Raw genomic sequence first — 16,537 nt, 5'->3', positions numbered from 1 at the left:
TCTGAACTCATAAAATGTTTTAAATGTGGACATGAGGGGCACATATCGAAGAACTGCAAGTGGACTGCAGGGAATACTGGAAAGCGAGAGTGAAGAAATCGCCGGGGTGAGTGGGAGTACAGCAGAGCCGGAGAGCCAGGCAGCTGTCCCCTCGACCCATAGCACTGCAGACAAAGTAGGGGTGAGAGAGACTGAAGAGCTCCAATCGAATTTGTTTGAGTCTGATGGTCTCTGAGGCTGTCTCGTGCTGATGAATCAGACAGCGAGGTGTCTACGAGAGCGGACTGCGCTCAGACACACAGCATAGCAAGCGAGCGGGGGTACAATGCTGAAAGCATTCGGGCGTTCTTACAATTAGTTAAAGGAAAAAGATGGATTAGTGTGATCGAGCATTTTCCTAATTTGAAATTGTTTGTAAATTCTGCACAGCAAGTTAGACGCAACGCAGTAGTACCGCAGTAGTCATGGAAGTAGTAGTACTGCAGTAGTCATAGAAAAAATAAATATTGAAAAATGTAATAAGCAAAGTGCAGGTCTCTCTTCAACAGTAACAATGATGTATAATCTTACAAAAAATGTTCTTCTTTTAACCCTACAATGCAGACTCTTAATGTAGGAACTTTAAATATAAACGGGGGCAGAGATGCAGCAAAGAGAGCAGTTCTTTTTGAATACATAACACAAAAGAAATTTAGCGTTGCTATGCTCCAAGAGACATAGCATGTCACTACTTTGGCTACCGGTCCTAGCAAACATCGATCGGCTAATCCTATAAAATCGCATCGCAAAGCATAATACATTGCCGCAGCTCTGCCGCGATGCGACATGCATAAAGGAGTACCACAAAACGATTGAAAACCCAGACCTCCCGATTAACAACGATAAATTAATGCCACCACCATACAGGTTCAAATCCAGAAAGCCATGCTTAGAGTCTGCACGAGGGAAATAAGGACACAAAAGAATTATGGTAGGAAGCCTGGGAAAACACCGACTTGACACAGAAGAACATCATTGGCGACCCCACAGCCCTTCAGCCGGGATTCGATCTGCCGAGAAAGACTTGGTCCTCCTGAACCAAATCCGGACACTGCAGGGAAAATGTGGAGACCTACTCTACAAATGGAAAGTTAAAGAGAGTCCAGATTGTGATTGCGGCACACCTCAGACCGTGCATCACATTTTCAACATATGCCCAATTAGATCTTACAAGGGCAACCTAGAGTCTCTACATGCTGCTACTCCTGATGCACTCGATTGGCTTTCAAATCTGGATGTCGATCTGTAATATGTTGCAGTCCAAAATGCCATATGAAAGAAAAAAGAAGAAATAGAAGATTCATTGGTATAGACTAATACATAAAACACTGATTGGGAAATCGTCATTTTATCTGAGAAATTTGTTAAAGATCTCTTTTTATAATTTGCGATTTAACGCTTTTATTAATTTGGATGTTCACTACTGCTGCTTTTATTAATTTGGATGTTCCCAGAGTGTCCACTGCTGCTGGGCGTAATTCATTTCAGTATGCTACAGCTCATGAGTGGAATGAATTACAACTCAAGCTAAAACTGCCTTTATTTCTGAGGGTGTTTTTAATGACCAGCTTGGCTCACTGTTGACTGACTCCTGTACCTGTCGGATTTGATTTTATCTGTGATGTACGTGCATTTGTTTAATTATTTGTCTGTTTTCTTTCATGTTTTGTGCACTTTGTCATGCTTTAACACTGTTCGCCTCTTGGCCAGGTCGTCATTGCAAATGATCATTTGTTCTCAATTAACCTACCTGGTTAAATAAAGGTTTAAATAAATAAATAATAAATAAATAAATAAATAAATAAATAAATAAATAAAAGATTAAGTTGCTATTGCTTGCATCGGGCAGTCTGTCCGGCATCTTGTAGTGTCAATGACGTCCTGCACACCTTCCAGTTGTTCTTTTCCAGGCTGGTCAGATCCACCTGTCTGGATGGTCCTACTGTGCGTTTTGTTGCAGACCGGTTCTGAGCAATCTTCTCTTTAGTTTTTCTTTTCAGCTCAGTCCATTTCTCAGACTTGGACATTACCATAACAGGTAGACACACCAGAACCCCGGGGAAACACACCTGCACAGAAACATCACCTCAAGGACTGCCTCAGTAAAGACCCAATAGAAAGCTCCCTTAGCAATGGCATGTGCTATGCACATATTTATAGCCCAATCAATTAACATTTTCCCAGTTCCTAAGGTCTCACCTGTTATAATACATTTGTATGTTTTTAAACATCATTTAAATTATTTTACTACATGTACTATTCACCCCACAGGTCTAGCTGACCATAGTTTGAACATGATTATTCCTACCTAACATGTCTATTCTTCTCATTGGCATTTTAATACTAAACTTTTAAAAGACAGTCATTTTTTAAAATGTTTTAAATTCTTTTGGGAATGATGGCGGCTGCAGAAAGGGTCATTTTTAGCAGTAAGGTAATGATGGGATGTGAGTAACGTTCAGACCTGACTATTCTGCCAGCAGTACACTAAAAATACTACCAAGAGCACTAGTGAGGCAATGAGATAGCTGGAGGAGGATATTACTGAACTCGATAGGGCTCTGGAGTCCAGATATACCGACAGGCTTTACCAAGACCTGAAGCTTAAAAAGAGTAGTTTGGCTGATCTGCTGGAATCACGGGTACAGGGAGCACTGGTACACTCATGGTTTCTCAGTCTTTCTCAGATGAATGCTCTGACTCAGTATTTCTTAGCTTTGTAAAAAAAAGTGTCTCAGAGTAAAGTAATATATTGCCGTTGAACAGCAGCTGTTGTGTGAACCTGAGCCAATCAGGGGGCACGCTGTGGGGTTCTATTCAGAGCTGTACACAGAAAGGGGATTTGTGTAACATCAAGAACTGTAGACCTGTATGTCTTCTTTGATCCGACTACAAGATCCTGTCGAAGGCGTTGGCGAACAGACTGACCAAAGTAATGAGCTGTATTGTGCATTCAGATCAAACGTACTGTGTACCCGGCAGATCAATATTTGATAATATTTTTTTTTTTATTCAAAATTTAATATCAGCCTCCAAGCTCTTTGGTTTTAAAGCTGGTCTGCTTTCCCTTGATCAAGAGAAAGCTTTTGACCAGGTAGACTACAAGTATTTGATGTAGTTAAGTTGGGAAAAATTAAGTTCCTCTATAGTAAAATGTTTAGTGTACTCAAAATCAGTGGCGAGCACAGTGGGCTGTGCTCTCCTTTTAAGGTCCAGAGGGGAATTTGCCGGGGCTGTTCTCTATCAGGAATGTTGTACTGTCTTTCATTTGAACCCCTAATGTTAAAATTGAGAACGATATTGATTGGGCTGTCCATCCCAAATGTGACGATGGAGCCTGAAAGGTGGTGGCCTATGCATATGACCTTGCTGTGTTAATAACAAACAAGATTCAAACAATAGTAGGGAGTTTGAGGGTGTTTGAAAGAGTGTCCTCAGCTAGGGCAAACTGAGCTAAAAGCATTTCTGATTGGGGACTGGGAGGGCAGCTGACCACCAGATTTACCACCAGGGCTAAAATGGAATCAGGAGGTTTTCAGGTACATGAGAGTCTACCTGGGAGGGTAGGTAATAGAGAAAGAAAACTGAGACAGAGTTTAGAAACAGGTAAAAGGCAGACTAGAAAACTGGGATTGCTTCTAACCAAGCTCTCCTACAGAGGCAGAGGGTTACTTATCAATAACTTGGTCACGCCCATGCTTTAGCACAGACTAATGTGTGGAGACCCCCCTCCATCTCTGCTGTTAGAAGTTTTAGGGATGGTCTGCATTGGATAAAGCAGGGTGTGCTATACTTGCATGTAGGAAGGGGGCATGCGTTTGATGAACATAAAGAGCAGAGTAGCAGCATTTCAACTCCAGTTGCTACAGAGACTGCTGTACACTCCTGAACCTCTGCTCTGAAGAACACTGGCTTTTACTTTCATTTGCTTTGCAGGGAGGCTAAAGGATATGTGTAGGGCATGTGTGAAAGTGCTGCATTTCCAAAGTCTAAAGGGCATGTGTTATGCACACTGGCAAGAGAGGCTGCAAGTAGAGAAATCCCTCAAAACCTGCATGGAGGAATCTGTATAGACTACCAATACCAAAAAGAGTAGATGATTTACAGTATTGCACACCAATGTGGCCACAAACTCCTTTCTCTCCACCATTCAACCAGAGGTGTATGATAACTGTCCATTTTGCTTGAAAGGGGAGACAGTATTGCATTACTTTCTGTTTTGTCCTCGGTTACAGCCTTTGTTTGAGGAACTAAATGATTTGTTCAACGCATTGGGTTTGAACTTTATTTATGGGATGAAGTACACCAAAGGGAACAGAAATATGTCAGTTGGCTGATTTTCTACTAGGTCAGGCAAAAATGGCCATTTTAAAGAGTAGGAAAAATAAAATGAATGGGGTGCCTGTTTTTAAAGAGTTGGTGACAGCAAGAATCAAAGCAGATTTCACTTCCTATAAATTGATGTAGCAGCTAGAGCTGTTTCAAATAATCTGGGCAGTTGGGGAGGTGGTGTGTTTGTGGCAGAAGATAAATTAATAATGTGTTTGTAATTATTGTAATTGAGGGTTATGTGCTAATCTATTTTTTTTTTTATTTATTTGGGTGTTGACTGTGTTGGAGGTTTGGGGTGTTGGAGTGGAGCGTGAGATGACTGTGTGGACAGTTGTTTTGTATTTCTGTAATGGTTCAACCTTAACTTGCCTGAGATTTATTTCTCTTGTGTAATACTGTAAATGCAATGTCAAAGTGAGACTACTTTCAATTACCAATCTGAGTTTGAATTAGTCTCAGGTAGCCCCAAGTATGTCAAACTAGGCTACTTTTGGGAGAAAAAACAACAACAACAAAAAAAAAAGTTTAATGATTAAATAGGTATATTGCATGCCTATACGTTTAAATACAATCATCAAACCATCTGATTTATTTATTTATGCATTAATATTGTATGAAACTGAAGACGATCCTGTATGAAGAGAAATATACTTTAAAGGGACATACTGTATTGTAATTCGTATATTCATCTACAACTTTAAACACTCAATTATAAATCTTATATAAAACTGTAAAAGCCATATAGAGAGAGGGCATCTGATTTATTTATTTATTTCCATTTCAAAAGTGGATTTTCAGATCGGCTTTGGGGAAAGTGAATTTCCTGATGGGGTCGTATTTCAGCTGTCCTGATTGATTGATTGATAGATAGATAGATAGGTAGATAAATAGATAGATAGATAGATAGACAGATAAACCGTTTTTTAGTTTTTAAAAATATTTTAATTAAAAAAATATATATATCAGAAAACATGTTGTAAACATTTACGAAAAGAAAATCACATTATTTCACAAGAAATACAAAAATAAATTAATTTACAGATTTAAACAAAGTTCTTCTTGCTCATGCCCCACCTCACAGAGCTCTCCATTCACACACCACAGCAGTTAAAAACTAAGCAGGTCATGCATCAATTTATAAAACTTAAATTCAACAGTTATTTGAGTAACCACCAATATCTTGAAAACTTTGACCACCTCTTGATAGACCTCTTCTTAACTTGACTTTTTCTATTTTTTAAGATGGCTAGCCAGCTGGTTCTTGTACTTTTTACTTTTTGTGTACTCAACACCAAAGATAAAAGCAGTTTTTGTGAACAAGAAATTCAGTTCTGATAAAAAGGCCATCTAGCAGAATGAACAAAGGATCTAGTCTTTTACTGAACATGTAACAGTGAAAAACAGTCTCTCTCTCTCTCAGAGCAGAAGGGGCATTGATCTGTCATCTCAGGGTTTGTGGCAGGATGGCTTGGTGGTGACATCAGACCAAGAAGAGACAGACACTAATACTGCAGGCTGAAGCGCTGCTCGCGCATTTATTAAATAAAAAATAAAATGTTTAAAAAAACAGAACAAAAAAACACTGTACAAAAACAAAACGGCGCGTTGGCCAAAATAAACAGACAGCATGTGTAGCAATTGTTTTTTTCTTTATCTTTCCTCTCTCTCTCATTCTTACTCCCTAAACACCCAACCCCAGTCAGCAAAAGCTGCTGGTTTTTATATCGTGGTCGAGGGATTAACTGGCCATCAATTACCTAGTTTATCCCTCGACCACGTTGTGCACGTGTTTTCTCATATGTGTGGTCGACAGCCAATCTGTCAATAAATCATTAGCTGCCGACCACGCATTCTCATGAGATGTAGTCTGGCAGAGACGAGAATCAAACATCATCTCTGCCAAACTACATTAAATTATAACAATAAAACAAACACAAAAGGGTACATTTAAAAGGCACTGCATATCAACAGGACACTCAGTGCTGCATCTCCAGCCCCACCCCACCCCTTGTTTGCTGTATTTTTCACATACCTCTTTCTTCATAGTCGTGCATACTGATAAATCATCTCCTGATCACTCGTTTATCACTAAACTCCTCAATAATGCGATCCAAGTCATTATTTTATTACTATAACATCTCAAAAAGCTCTGCAAATGTCAGTGATATTCTTTGAGCGCTGGATGCGGAAGCAGCTATCTTGTTTGTTTATGGCCGTGTTATCTCTGTGGTGCCGGGTCTATGTGTATTGCTCAGATCCGCCCCCCTTTTTTTCCCGGCTTCTCTCGGCTCCTATTGCTCTCCCTCGGCCATTGAATGGTGTTCTCGCCTTTTTCCGGAGAAAAAAAAATGACTACAGACCTGTGCGTTACGTCTCTTTGATGATGTCAAGCAGTGTGGAGTAATGGTTAGGGCTCTGGTCTCTTGACCGGAGGGTCATGGGTTCAATCCCAGGTGGGGGACACTGCTGCTGTACCCTTGAGCAAGTTACTTTACCTAGATTGCTCTAGTAAAAACCCAACTGTATAAATGGGTAATTGTATGTAAAAATAATGTGATATCTTGTAACAATTGTAAGTCGCCCTGGATAAGGGCGTCTGCTAAGAAATAAATAATAATAATAAAATAATAATAATGTCGGACAGTTTTTTGTGAACCAGCTGCTGCAGTCTGTGCCATGGGTTTGCTCACTGATCTGTGAGGTCTCTTCAGATCTCTCTGACACGCACCGCTGTCTCAGCCTGAGAACCTGACGGTCCAGCTTCCTGGCATGTCTGCTCTTTAGCCCCTTCCCTCTCACTGCTCAACTCTTCTCCTTCATTGATCTGTGAGGTCTCTCCAGATCTCTCACTGACACACGCTGCAGTCTCGGTCCAAGGACCCGGCAGTCCAGCTTCCTGGCTCATCTGCTCTTTAGCCCTTTCTCTCTCACTGCTCCTCCTCTTCTCATTCACTGACTGTGTTCCTATCACCCCTTCTACAGTTTTCAGCTTGATGTCCCTCCCGGCCAGAAATAAAACATTTCATTCGCTCCGAAGAAGCAGACACAACATAATCACAGCCATTAATCCTGAATATAAAACAATATTAATCATCGGGGTTGTTCAGAAGCATAACTGTCTCTTGAATGAGATAACATATTTCAATTCAGGAGATTTACAGCCCAGAGGTATCATTGTGATTTCAGACGTGATCTGCCCGACAACTCAGCTCCCTCTCCAATAGCTTGTTAAGTGCACATAGATGACAGATAGATACATTTTTTACTTTTTCAAATATTTTTTTTTAGAATAAAAAAAAACACATAAAATACATCAGTCACAAATCACAGTAAATATGTTTATTGACGGTTCTGAATCGCATTGCACCAGGTGTGCGTGAAGCAGTTAATTGTTAGGGGTTTATTAGGCTCAAGAATGAGGGGTTCGGGTCAGTCGTCTAAAGCTAGCAGGGCACCCTCAGGTCTGTCTTTCCGATTTTGTTGTCTTTTTTCAATGATATACATCATGCAAGCCTCCCCGCTTCAATTCACAGTGTCTTCAGGCTCAAGTGCCTAAACTGGACATTTCAGCTTTGGCTTCTCCCCAATTAACTCCTTTGAGAAAATGCAAAAGATGTTTAGAGAAAGCGAAAACAATTGAAAACATATGTCAATCAGCGAGTGGGTGCCCTGAAAGGAGATTCAGATGCACACAGTGATAAAATTCTTTAAAAAAGGACATGTATTCTTTAAACATAAAGGCACTGAACAGCTGTTTCATTTTAATGACAGTATCAGAGACAAAATTGAAAAACTTACATGATGTAATAGAAAGCCTTCAACATGGAATTGAGCGGATCGATAACATACAGAAAAACATCAAGATGGCAGATAAATCAGAATTGGCTGGGCTACAGTGCAAGAATATGAGGACAAATCTTTGGCAGAATAATCCGCAGACAATAAGAAGATTTACATAGCTGAGAAGGCAGCGGGTCGTAAACGAAAGGCTAGATCGAAAAGAACCAGAGAGTTACTCAACAAAAGCGGAGGCGGTAATCCAATTTCATTGCCTGCTACCGCTACCATGTCATATCCAGAATCCTGACCCAGAAGGAGAGTTCCAGGAATGGATGACATGTGCTTCAAGTGCTTCAAGCCAGGACATCGGGTGGAAACTTGCGCTGGACAACCAACAGTGGAATCAGGCAGGTCTCGATCAATTCTTTAATAATTACAACCCAGCTTTGTTGACTTATTATGAGCACGAACAAAACATGAAGCTATCTTTGTTAGAGGGAGACTTTTGAAATACTTTGGATTTTGGGATAAACCATCAGAAATTGTAATCAATGTTATAAAACCTGGTTATATGATGCCCTTTTATGTGGTCCCACCTCATAAAGTGTTCCAATAACACCATACCAGCAATCAAAAATGCAGAATTTGTTGACAAAACTATAAATGATTTGTTGGTCAGGTTACCATCACATTGACATATTCAAAGAACATATAAAGTTTTTGTGTTTTTCTAGTCCTATCAGGGGGGTGATTAAATATTTTGCATTCGTTGTTTTAGCGTTGGGCTTTCTTCTGCCCCTTATATGTATGCTAAAATTGTTAGACCTTTAGTGAAAAAATTGAGATCTGCAGGTAAACAAATAATGGCCTATTTAGATGACAGCATTTGCTGTGACAAGAGACAAATTCACAGGAAATTCAGAATGATATTTGGTAATTTTGCAACTAAATTGAATATTCATGAAACTGTTCTAGATTGTTGTTGGTTTATTTTATAAAAGCCAAGATTCATGCACATCAAAGTCATTAGTTAAAGCTTTGTGAAGATTCATTGGTTGATGGGTTCGCTTGATTTAATTTTACTGGTAGATGAAAACTGTATACTTTCCAAAAACTTGTCATAAATTATAGTGTAAAACGGTTACATTTCTCACTCTTCAATGATAAAGGCTTATTGTAAAAATCATTGGCCAGTTTTTATAATCTATTAAACAAGAAAGTGTGGGCTTTTGAACAAGACAGGGCACAAGCATACTGATTTACTCAACAAGCCTTTTTTAAAACCAAACTTTATATTATGCGTAAACACATCTTGTATAAAATCATTAATGTATATGTTATTCTCTGTAGGTTATCTTTTCCTTGTGTCTCACATTGATTTTTTTATGCTTGAGTCAATACTTTTACTTATAAATGAAAGTAAACATCCTTTAATGATTAACCTTTTATAACATTAGTTGAACCCAGTTGCATTTAATTTAGATAAAGCGTAACATGCCCAGGTTGCTTCATTTTCATCTGTATCTGCTTGAAAGTGGGCGTGTAAATGCATGCGGCAAAAGAAATGTTGTGTGTCATTGAGGACTGCAAATTTATCAGTTAACTTCTTTACGGGCACAAATGCGAGACCTTTGGATAAAACTGAGTGTTCAGCGGTAGTAAATGCTAAATTTTTCGGGATTGTAACAAAAGTTTTGCGTGGTTGTGTTCTTTGTTGCATAACATTGTGATCGGTTAAAGTAGTTTTTAATGTCTTATTTTCTTCCTTGAGTATAATCCATTTCTTATCTTTACTTATTTTCATGAAGTCATAATTATCTGCATTTAGCAAGTGACTAAGGCGTCGAGGTTTGTAGTACAAATCTTTGTTATCCAACAGATCTTTAAGGATGTTTTTAAAGTTATAATTTCTTTATCAAGTATTTTTTCTTGATAACAATGAATAGTCTGTCTCATAATATGTTTTTGTATTTGTATTTAAATAAAGTGGATTGCACTTGCCTGTGGTATCCCGTGGTTGGTGTTGGGGTGGAAGTTCATTCTGAAACTAGAATGATGTTTTCCTTTAAACAGCCATGAAATTAATGTGGTTGGTAAGTCTAGTCTTGGTCCATGTTGATTTCGCAAGCTTGATACATGTAATAATTTCAAAGTTTCTTGATGACATTTTCAGACTGTGAGGAGGTGAGTAGTGCGTGGATAAAAAGGACACTGTCCAGACAAGGTTTTGTAGGGCAAAACATTAATTCTTTATTTCACTCTTTTCTTTAAATAATAATTCCAATAATGAAAAAACAATAATACTCCAACCCTATACCAACAATGGTATAGGGTAAGGCGAAATGGGTTTCAGCTCCTACAATCAAAGTTCCACACTCCGGTAACCACGATCCTCCATGCACGAAAAACTGTGCTTTTCTGGTGCAGGACGTGGTTCATGTCTGTGCTGTGCAGTGGTGAAGGTAGTGTGCTAGGTGGGGTGCTGGCTCTGTGGCTGAAGCGCCTGGCTCCTGATCCTCCTCTGCAAGACAAACAACACTTAACAACACAACCAAAAACCACAATGCTCCGGCTCAGGTTTCATCACTAGTGCAAGGGCTGTACTCACGCAACTGCATCCCCTTTGTACTCTTGAACTCCTCCCTGCAATCAGCTTGGTGCCATGGTTTATCCAATCGCTGCCTGACCCGTATCTGATCACAGTGGAGTTGTTCAGAGCACTTGCAGTTACGCATCTTCCTCAAGATGCCTGACTTCCGGTCTCCACCTACCATCGACTCTGTCAGTCGAGGGAAAAACGTACAACCACCCTTACACAGCGCCTTTTCTGGTCAGGAGGGAGATTTACAGCTTCACTCTCTGTCACACAGACCCAGTGTAGTATCTCTGCCTGCATATGTACATATTTTTGCAAAAACAAGATAATTTTGTCTGACATAGAAACAGTGAAAATCTCATTCTATTCACAGTGGATATCGAAAGCCTCTACACAGTTATCCCCAACAGTGATGGTTTACAAGCACTTAAGCACTTTAACGGACAGTAAAATAACCTGCAACCAATATTCTTCTGAAACTTGCAGAACTTGTCCTTTCTATATAAAAATCACTACACAACATTTTCAGGAAGTTGGGTACTATTTAAGCAAAGCATTTCAGAATGGCTTGCTTACCTTTTTGTCTGTCCCATGAGATTCTGGCTCACGCAGAAAAACACGTTTTTGTCCCAGACGGCTTTCCATAGAAATCATTATGAGTGCCCATAATCCGGTTTGTTTACTTTTTGTGATCTAAAACTTTTAAATAGAGGCTCAAGAGCTGCTGTGTTGATTCTGTGTTTTTATATATATTAATCTCACATATCACACAGAGCTCTTTTTCATTTGCCATTTTTTTAAACTGTCGCTCAAATTGAGGTGGTAAATAAGTGCAAGGTATTTTTTGTAGTGAATACGAACATTTGATTTTTGTATCCAAATACATGTAAAAAAATATTCGTTCGAATATTCGGATATTTGACCCAGCACTAATATAGGCTAACTTCATTATAACAAACCCCATGGGACCTGGAGAAATGTTTGTTATATCAGGGTGTTCACTGTAATAGGGTCACTCACTCATCACATTCATAAAAACTACACAGGAAGTCTGGTTTCAGAAAATAGGCATATATTTAAAAATGTATTTTTATTGATGACATGACTATATAAAATACTTAATGAGATATATCAGGCTAATTTATTTTAAATAAATGATTAAAATCTAGCTATGTATTACATAATTAACATACACTCTCAGTCACTCTGCTGAGTACACTCTCCAACTCTTCTTAGTTTGCTTGTCAAACACTGTCAAATGTGAATCAGCTAATTATTCATGTTCCACCTAGTAACTGCATCGATCTCTCTGATTGGACAGTTCAATACAACTCATTATTATTATTGGTTATTATTACGTTATTAATAACACTGTCCTTTTTATACGTATGTGTCAGTGGGGTTTCTCATGTTAATTTTTGTTCCAATGTTGTGGGTAATATTGTTCTGAAGTGTGACGCTGGTTTTATATATCTCGATTCCTATCCGGCTGTTGCCGATGGTACTACATAAGTGTCAATGGGCTTTCTCATGATAATTCCTTGTTCTGAAGGTCTACCAGTCACTCAGAACAGAAATGAAAGAACAGAGGGAGTGATTCGGACTTGGCCCGAGAAGTAGTGGGCAGACCGCGGTTTGCCCGGGCAATAAGTTATTTCATTTTTTATTTCAGATTATTATTATTATTATTATTATTATTATTATTATTATTATTATTATTATTATTAACATTAACAAATAAAACAAAGTCCCAGTAGTAATATTAGTCAGACTAGTTTTTAGCCAGTGGACTGACTCATGCCTCTGCATTAGCTTATCGTCTCCTTTGTTTGTAGAAATCCTTTCCTGTTGAAATGTTAACAGTTATTAATCATCTGTTTACTGCTCCACAGTACCCTCCATTGTTTACACTTAGCCCCTCTTACATAGCCTCTGGCTCCCAGCACAGTGCCAGCAAGGGGAAAAACACTACTTGGCTCGTGGGTATTTTTATTTTGTAGGCCGCAAGTTGTGCACTGTGTGTGTGTCAGTATCTGGGGAATTATGATTAATGCTGTTCATAAAGAATTAAAAAGTTAAAACCATACACTTTTATTGGAGACAAGTCTAGACAGGACAGTAATATAACTTGGGCTGTGAGAGGATTGTCCTGCTGGAACAGAGAATCTTGATGCAGCTCTAGCACCTTATTTCAGTAGTGCTAAACACACAGCACGCTGGAATGCCGCAATACTGAGATCAAAGAGAACATGGTGCAAAACCTTGAATCTAAGAGAGTTGGCGTTGAGCCCAGCTGGTGCAGCATACTTGTTAATGCTATCCTATGCAGGTGTTTGGCTCACTGCTACTCCAGCCATGTATAACTGTAAATGTGTGCAGGCGTTTTTACTGGTGCATCTCAGTCAGAGTCCGGAACTGTTACCTTCCTGCTACTGTTTCACCGCTTGTTTGCTGTTTTATCTGCCGTGTATTGCAGTGAATGTAATTTAAACACCAGAGTTTTTACAAGAAAAGATAGCGTTACATCACCTCTGTCGTATCATGCTACAATGTATTTAATTTTTAATCACTTTTCTACAGTGTAATTCGTACAGTACGCTATATGATTAAAGTTATGTTGTACAGCATAAGTGTTTTATTTACTTGTTATCATCATATCATAAAGTGCAAGGGGTTGGAGTCACAAAGCTTTGTGACCTTATTTTACTGGCACAGTATTTTATCAAACCTTATTTATGATGCTATTCATAAACTAAATGTATTGGCTCAGATTTTGCCAGTATTTATTCTGCCTTTATTGCTCAATGGTCATTTTTTCTTCCTATGATTTAATTAGCTTCTCTAATCAGCACAGTCAGTCAATTGATGACCGCATGTCATGGAGTCAATCCAGCCCTATAGTTCTTGAAGATATAAAGATAAGATAAAATCATCCAATAGTGTGAATGACTCAGATAGCTCTGGATGATCAATGTTATTTACAATTATTTATTTATTTTTTGCAGGAAAGCTTTTAGCGTTACAATGTTGTACTAGTTGTTGATACATGAAATTGATTGTTATTGTTACACAATGACTTACATATCATGTGTGCAGTAAATTGGTGAATGGCTCTAGAAAAGTGAAGTTAGTATATGTACTGTCAATATGGTAGAAATATTTTTCTTTCATATTCTTTATAAATGAATAATATAAACATTATACAGCTGATACCTAAAAAAAAAAAAAAATAGTAGACTATTAATGATATCTGAATCATAAAGTCTGTGTAAAACCACAAAAATAAAAACAATGTTTTGATTTGATCAATATATACCCTGCTAGTATGAGACACATCTGCATGTCATTATCTTTTGCATGTCATCATCTATAATTTTACAGCCCTCGGGAATCACCCTGGATAGCAGCAAACACCTATCTGTGGTTACCCTGGATTACCGCTAAAAACAGGGGCCAGACAATGCAAGAATATTTCCTGATGCTGTCAAATTCTCAGAGGTGTCATTTTTATTAAAAAAAAAAAGAAAAAGGAAAATGGTTGAGAATACTGTTTAGTGACTGAGGTAGCTGGCTGTGATGTCACCGTTTTGCAGTTGAATGAAATTCCATATGGTGCCTCAGGTGTATGCTTTTTTTAATAAAGCAGGTGATATCAATCATACGACATGGAGAATGCAGCATGGTAAAAACTGGTATATTTTATGTCATGATTTAGTTTATCTATGCGTTCTGATCAGCTGTCTATAACTGAAGACATCACCTTGAGCTGTAGGCACACAATTTGTACTGCACCAATTTTACACAAGGCTAGGCAGTAGTACACAGGTTGTCTTCACACTTGATGAAAAATCGGAGTTCAGCTAACTGCCAGTTGAAGACAGAGTTCACCTAACTTCCAATTGTATGAATCCTACCCCTGGTATAAGATTGTATGTCAATCAATTGACTTGAAGCTAGTAAAGTGTGCCAGACATACATGCTATAACTCAATTTAGTAGCTGATGTCCCAGTAAAAGGGGTTCACAGACTTTACTGGCATGCTATTTCCCCTCCACCGTGATTACAGAATCTGTCTTCTACCCTTATTTACCTCAGACCCTCCAGCATGTTTAAAGAGAAAGTCTATTGGATTTGGTACTATCTAATATTTATGTAAACTACTTCCAGCTGTGAGCCTGTATGAGCTTAACAGTCACACACATTGCCTGGTGGCTGAAATATTACCTGCTGGCGCTACTGCAGACGCTACTGGGTCGAGAGATAATTACATGTCATGTTTAAAAATGTACCACGCAAGCCAAGTCGGGTTAACTTGGACCCTCACCAAGCTACATGGGTTTATTAGAGCCATGATGTCACCTCGTGCACCTAATCAAATGGGAACCGAGCATCATTTATTTGGGAATATTGCCACCTACATTGTAGTTGAACTACTCATGAGAGAGATTTATTGCAATATGAACTCTGATGACACCACAGATATTAGCACCATGTTTAAACCCTTTGCAGCTTGTTTCAATCATGTTACAGACATGAACTATGTACGTGGTAGCCTGGATTTTGCCATCGTTTACCATGGTTAAGCACTGCCAGTCTCTGCTAAATGTATAATATCTCAGTCACACCTTCTTCAACTTATATACATGCCAAAGTACATTACCAAAACTCAACACCATGTATTGTAATCAACTGGCATCTCAGCTCGGCTCAGCTCATTAAATTGAAAGAAAAGGCAAGGGCTGGACACGAGCCGCATAGGGTGAAAGTCATGAGCAAGCTCTGCAGTTGAGAGGTACTGTGAGTATGTGTCTTATACTGATAGCAGAAGCATGAACTCATCAGCCACTAGGAGGAGATCTACAACATTATATTTAAAATTAAAAGGCTTCATTCGGAGAATTACTTTCCTTAGATCAAGCTCTGCATGTTTAGCAATGTCATTTGGAAATGTGCGAAAGCAAGATACATATATATATATATATATATATATATATATATATATATATATATATATATATATATATATATATATATATATATATATAAATGATTTCCATTACACGAGAGTAGATGTTAAAACTTCATGCTGATTGTTGATTATTATATATTCAACCTGAAGCTTATGTAGCAACTCACAAATGTTATTTAAGTAACTCCAAAGTATCACTCTACTGTATGTCAGTATAGTGGATTTTCAGGTACAGTGCCTTATTGTTGACAAGGTTATGAAGGTATCCTGCATGAAACAGTCTACCAATTTTGAAGCGGCTGTTGCTAGGCCAAGGATAAGTGTCAGAAGTATCTTTCCTAATGGAGATGGGTACCAGTGCTATCTCAGTGTCCCTTCTTACACCCTTTAGGCAGCCCAATTACCAGGTATAAATCCCATTGAGAGCCTACGGGGATGACCTTGCCTGATTACGGGGAGAGTTTCCGCAGGGCTGTGAATGAAACATTGGCTTGTTTAAGATGTATGAAGATTGGAGAGTATTCAGTTTTGTTGGCTGTTGATTTTCCTCTTGCTCTGATATGATAGCACTTGGGTTTATTCCTGTAGGAGGTTTTGCTTATCTGTTTAAGATAAAAATGTTACTGTCTGGCAGCGTTTTATAAAACATGATTGTGAGTTACTTTTAAGATTAGAACTAGGACAATGCAGTTAATTCTAGAATTTGCCAGTAGAATTTGTGAGTATTTCAAACATTAACCATTTTGCGCAATATTATTATAATTCATAATTTATTTTTTTTACATTAACATATAGTGTGTAGTAGTAATGCTGCTTTATGA

Source organism: Acipenser ruthenus, chromosome 22 (assembly GCF_902713425.1).
Source record: "Acipenser ruthenus chromosome 22, fAciRut3.2 maternal haplotype, whole genome shotgun sequence".
In the NCBI taxonomy this organism is placed as follows: Eukaryota; Metazoa; Chordata; class Actinopteri; order Acipenseriformes; family Acipenseridae; genus Acipenser; species Acipenser ruthenus.
This window is presented reverse-complemented; position numbering follows the sequence as displayed.